A 6,705-nucleotide genomic window follows, 5' to 3' on the forward strand; every position below is an offset into this window, starting at 1 on the left:
TCATATTTTAATTAATTTATTAATTTATTTTTGTTTAAGTTTATGTTTGTTCTAGTTTTTGAATTTGGCAGTGACAACAAGGGATTATATATTATATGTTTAATATAATATTAATATTATAGATGAATTTTAAATTTAAATTTGTTGCTAGTTTTTTTTTTTAAAAGAAGTTTGTTTCTAGTTGATAGTAGATTATATTAGGGGAATTTACAGGAAACACTAATTCCTCACAAATCTTTTCTTTTTTATGATGGAACAGAGTTTCTTTCTTTTTTATGGTCTTCGATTAATTTTTACAATTTATTAAGGCTTTGCTTCGTCTGTAAGGGAAGGAACAATCTCGACCGATTATCACCGAGCAAAAGGAGTTCTGATGTGACACTTGTTCCCACATTATCTCTTCATGTATGAAGAGAATACTCTATTTTTGATAAGTAAAACAGGGTCTCTCTATTACGTAGAATATATAAGTTATAGTATCTAATATATATATATAAAGTATTTTCGACATTATCACCATCTCTCTGTATTTTTGTAGTTCCCACAGTGGTGATGGGCAGCGGCGAAACATAAGATGAGAATGTGTTCTTTGACATTACTTACTCATTACTGTCTTACATGAGAAACATACATTAAGAGAGAGAGAGAGATGTCATGAAGACCAGCAACTGATTGTTGCAGAGCGGATCACCAAGATCAATCCAAAAGTCTATAAACTTGTTTTTGAGGTCAATGAACATGTCGCAGAAAGACCAAGAGTTGTAAACATGTCACTGAGGTAGCAGCTTCACTGTTAACGACGAACAAGATTTTAGCTAGATGAGGAGAAGACTTCCAAGCAGTGGTGAGTGCGAGGGATATGCGTAATGTGTTATGGAAAGAGTCGACTAGTTACCATTATTTGCACTATTATCTCTGCAACTATGGCATCAACTCCCTTACCAACTTTTTTGCCAGCCGTATCTCTCGTCACCATTTCTCTAGTGTGATCACCACCTTTTCATTTTGGTTCTTGTCAATCTTCTTCTTCTTCTTCTTCTATATATATATATAAATATTTATGTGTATCGTGTATATATTTTATTTTTATGATGTCTCTTAGTTTCATGCTAAGTCGGTGGGTGAATGCTTTCCATGAATGAAAGCAACAAAAAAAATTGTGTATATTGAATATATATATATACATATAAAGTTGAGTGCATGCTTTCCATTAATGAAAGCAAAAAAAAAGTGCATATTAAATATATATACATATATAAAGTATAATGTTATACCCAGATTTCGAGATAAGGAGTCTTGATCCCGAAAGCTGGGCTCGACGGGTGTGAGCTCAAAGTATGCATGGTCGTCATTTGATCCTTCAGTCAGATCGCTCTGTTGTAATTGTCGACCTCGAAAGCTCGAAGATGTGTAACCTCGAATATGTTCTGAGCTCGCACGACATGGCACTTAAACATATTTTTCACCAATTGCCTTCAGGAGAGATAGCTTGAACTCGGGAAGTACAAGCTCGGATGTAGCAGCTTCATCGGCATCCACATGCCCCGAGCATAGCAAAAAGTTGGGGTGGCAAGCTCGTGAATGACTCTTGGTCTCGACAGAGTCAATGCTAATGGCCGATCTTGAAGATTGGATAATCCATCTGAAATAACCCACTACGTGTGAACATGTTTATTGTTATTTAATCCCCTAATTTAAGGGATATCATTTAATCTGTTATCTGTTCCCGATTTTCATGGGACGTTTCCATGTATATAGGAGATATTGCATTTAATACCATTATTTCAATTGATATACATAACATCTTCCCGAAATATGTGGGAATAAACTCTGTAACTTTCCCTATAAATAGAGAATGAATCACCACTTGTAAAGGATCGAATTCTGATTTCTAATTTCTTTGGAGAAAGCTCTAGGTAATTCGTCTCTGAAGAATTTCCAGAAAACTCCAAGTCTTAATAACATAGACTCGTGGTCTAGGCAGAATTAACTGTTGAACCACGTAAAAACCTTCTTATCTTCCTCTTTAAATTCATTCGCTTCATTTTCCATTTGCTTAATTGCTTTACTATTTAAGTTGACGAAAAACGGCGTCAACAAATTGGTGCTTTCATTGAGAGCATTAAGCAGTACGTGTGTGAGTCTAGCCAAAAAGCCTCCCTGAATCAAAAATGGCAGCGAATGATCCCAACGTTCCAGAGGAGGAAATTTTAGATGAAGCTAACTACCCCCGACCCCCTGGAAAACAGCCCATGGTGAATTCGGACCCTGAAGAGAGGATTGGGTCATCCGACTCTCGGGGACCACCAGCCCCCAGGGACGACGAGGACATGTATTATAATCCAGAATGATATGTCCCAATAGTGGAGCTCGAAAATCGTCAACTGCGAAAGCAGTTGGCAGAAGCCAAGAAATGTAATGAGGAGCTGGCCAGACTGGTTGCCGAGGCCCAAGCTCTGCCTCCACGAGACGTTCATGTTCCACCACGTAGGCCTCGTGGACGACGGCGCAAAAACGCTGCCACCCAGAGAACGGAGCAACCTCCGCCACCAGCAGAACAACCTGCTCCATCAAGGCCCCGGATAAGTACCCGGGCTGGAGCTCCTGTCAACTCAACTGCGGAGGTACCAGCCGAGATAGGGAATAACCGGGCCCCCCCGGAGGCTCGGACCCAAAATCCTGGTAACGCACAGAACGTTCCTGAACCGGTTCGAGCAAACTCAGGACCTTCTAGGCCTCGTAATGGATGGCAGCCACCATCATCCATAAGGCACCCACCATCACCGATAAGGTATCCCTCATCGACTCGGAGAAACATGCAACCGACTCGGGGTGATAGGGAAAAGTGAGCTGGGCAAAGACATGGAAATGGGGAGATTGCTAGGGAGCATAGAGGTACCCAACCCACGGGAAGCCAAATGTCTCGGTCTCATACTATTGAGACGAGGCAACCAGCATGGAACCCATCTCGAAACAACCGCGTGGCGAGCCATGTCAATGAAGGCTCGAGAGACACTTGATCGGTTCGTATGTATGACCAGAGACGAAGAAATACTGGGAATCGAAGCGATCACCCAGATTTACGAGAACACCTGAACCATAATTGGGGTATTGATAACCCCTCGAATCCAAATCTGAGGGATCACCTCAATGGACGCAAGAATCCTATGCGGAGGTGCAAAACTGGGGTTGTGATCAACGATAACCAGTTTTAAGTCAGACCCCCCCATGGATCAAGTCCAAGAAAGGATTGAACAACTGGAAAGAGCATTCAGGCTCTTACAAAATGAACGAGGTCAGGATCGGGATGAAGAACTAGAGCCCTTCGCCCCCCATATTTCTAGCACCCCGTTTCCTCAGGGATTCTGAATTCCTCATGTCCCACCATTTGATGGGAATTCCGATCCATACAGTCATTTGAGTACGTTCAATACAATCATGCGAGCGAGTAATGTGGGCTACGAGCTCAGATGCATCCTGTTTCCAGCATCGCTCACTGGGCCAGCAAAAAACTAGTTTGAGAAGTATAAGAGAAGTATAACAAGTCGCCCGAGCTCATGACGTAGATGACAGTGGCCATTTAATGGCTGTCCGAGCCAGAGTAATGCCTGGAAGTCCTCTCTGGGAGGACATGCAGAGGAAACCCGTAAGGTCCTTAACCGAGTTCAATCAATGAGCTGAGAGGTTTGTTAATGTAGAAGAGTCGAGGTCAGCATTGAATATGACCTCTTAGCCCATAACTACAACAACAAACGCAAACTCTCCTCCGAACTCGGTGGATCCTACGACCTCAAAACCCCCTAGGGACAACCTTTCTAAAAGAAAGAAGAATGAAGGGAATAATCCAGAGGCGGAAGGGGGAAAGAAGTAGAAAGGGGAAAGATATTTCTCCGTATACAAATTGTATACCGACCTCAGTGAGTCTCGGGAGAATATCTACCTGGCTGATGAAAACCAGGTCTCTTTGAGACGTCCGGACCCTATTAGAAACCAAAAAGCGAAAAAGAGACTCCAACAAATATTGTAGATTCCATAGAGATATCAGACACACAACCGATGAATGCAGGCAATTAAAAGATGAGATCAAATGCCTGATCTTAAGAGGATATTTCAGGCAATATATTAGAAATCAAAACCCTAATCAGGCTTCTACCAGCCAAAGGGCAGCAGCAGCACCTCCTGCCCAGAACAACAACTCCCGAACAAGGGACGACGAACGACCCCCTCCGATTGTTGGAGAAGATGTCATAACCATCTTGGGGGGACCACATATCGTAGGATCGGGCAGGAATGCCCATAAACGATATGTGAATGAGCTGAAAACAAGTGACAAATCTCCTTACGAACCCGAGCCTAGAGCTCCAAAACAGCAAAGGGTTGAATCTCAACCCATAACATTAACTGAGGACAATGCGTCTCATGTACAATTCCCTCACAACGACCCACTGGTCATCACCCTTCAGCTCGCGAATAAGAGGGTACACAGAGTCCTGATTGATAACGGGAGCTCAGTAAATATCCTTTATAAGGCCACCTTAGAAAAGATAGGACTCGCGCTTCGCGACCTAATGGCTTGTGCAACAACGTTGTACGGTTTTTAGGGAGAAAGGATTGCCTATGTGGGATCCATTGAACTCCCAGTGACCTTGGGAGACTTCCCAGTCTCGACAACCAAAATGATGGAGTTTGTAGTAGTGGATCTTCCATCAGCCTACAACATACTTCTCGGGAGACTCGCCCTGGTAGGGCTGGGGGTAGTATCGTCTGTTAGGCACCTGGCCATCAAGTTCCCGACTTCTAGTGGCATCAGGACGCTGAAAGGAGACCAACTCGCGGGAAGGGAATGTTACAACATTTCCGTTAGAGGGAAAAAACAGACAAGTGCACAAACACTTGTCATAATTCAGAACAAGGATGGGACAGTCTTCGAGACAGACGAAGAAATTGATCCAAGGGTGAAGGAAAGAGCCGATCTCGAGCCATTAGAAGAGCTCGAAGAAGTCAAGCTCGAAGAAGTAGACCCCCCAAAAACAGTAAAGGTAGGGAAAATCCTTACGGAAGAAACCAAATAGCAATTAATTTTCTTTCTGAAAAAGAACCAGGATGTTTTCGCGTGGTCACATTCGGACATGGAGGGAATAAGTCCGAATGTGATAAGCCACGTTCTTAATATTAACAAGAGTTTCCCCCCGAAGCAGCAAAAGCGGAGACTCCTAGATGACGACAGAAAGAAAGCTTTGAAAGAAGAGGTCGATAGGTTAAAGGCAAATCAATTTATACGAGACGCCTTCTACCCGGAGTGGGTCGCTAACCCGGTGCTAGTTTCGAAACCTAACGGAACATGGCGAACCTGTATTGATTACTCGGACCTCAATAAAGCATGTCCTAAGGACTGCTTCCCCTACCTTGGATCGACCAGCTCGTAGATGCCACAGCTAGGCATGGACTTATGTCATTCATGGACGCCCATTCTGGATATAACCAGATTTCCATGCATGCCCCGGATCAAGAACATACTAGTTTTGTAACAGACAAAGGACTATATTGCTACAAAGTAATGCCGTTCGAGCTCAAGAATGTTGGAGCCACATACCAATGACTCGTAAATATGATGTTCTCTGAACATATAGGAAATAACATGGAAGTTTATGTTGATGATATGTTGGTCAAATATAAACATAACAATAACCATGTGGACGACCTCGAAGAATGCTTCACCGTACTTCGAAAATACAACATGAAGCTCAACCCCCAGAAATGCTCCTTTGGAGTGTCTTCGGGAAAGTTCCTTGGTTTCATCGTAAACACATGAGGAATAGAGGCTAATCCTGACAAGATCCAGGCATTAATTGACATGCGCTCACCTCGAAAGCGTAAAGATGTCCAGAGTTTGACTGGGCGGATGGCAGCATTAAGTAGGTTTATCTCGAAATCTACAGACCGCTTTCTACCATTTTTTAATCTTTTGAGAGGGGGAAAAAAGTTTGAGTGGTCAGAGGACTGCGAGCTAGCATTCCAAGAGCTCAAGAAGCATCTCGCGGAGCCTCCTATCTTGTCAAAACCTATCACAGGAGAAATTTTATATCTATATCATGCTACAACCGAACATGCCATCAGCGTCGTTCTCGTCCGAGAAGACGAGAAGGTGCAAAAGCCAGTGTATTACATCAGCAAAAGGTTATTGGGGGCAGAATCGAGATACTCCTTAATGGAGAAATTGGCTCTCAGCCTAATTCACTCGTCTCGAAAGCTCCGACCTTACTTTCAAGCACACCCCATCCATGTGCTGACTAACCAACCACTACGACAAGTCTTATCAAAGCCAGAGGCCTCGGGCCGATTATTGAAATGGGTTGTTGAGCTCGAACAATTCGAGATTACTTATCATCTGAGGACAACCATTAAAGGACAGACCTTGGCAGACTTCATAGTGGAATGCACCGGAGTGACTGACGACGAAGTTATATCCCCGGCCCGCGAGCTGTGGAAACTTTATGTCGATGGGTCTTCCAATGAGAATGGATCGGGGGCAGGAATAATACTGATCACCCCAAATGGGAGTCGATTTCACTCCGCTTTAAGATTTAACTTCAAAGCATCAAATAACGAGGCTGAATACGAAGCCCTACTGGCAGGACTTCGAATAGCCAAGGAACTCAAAGCTAAGGCGATACATTGCTATAGTGACTCTCAGTTGATGGTCAA

This window comes from Humulus lupulus, chromosome 4 (genome assembly GCF_963169125.1).
Source record: "Humulus lupulus chromosome 4, drHumLupu1.1, whole genome shotgun sequence".
NCBI lineage: Eukaryota > Viridiplantae > Streptophyta > Magnoliopsida > Rosales > Cannabaceae > Humulus > Humulus lupulus.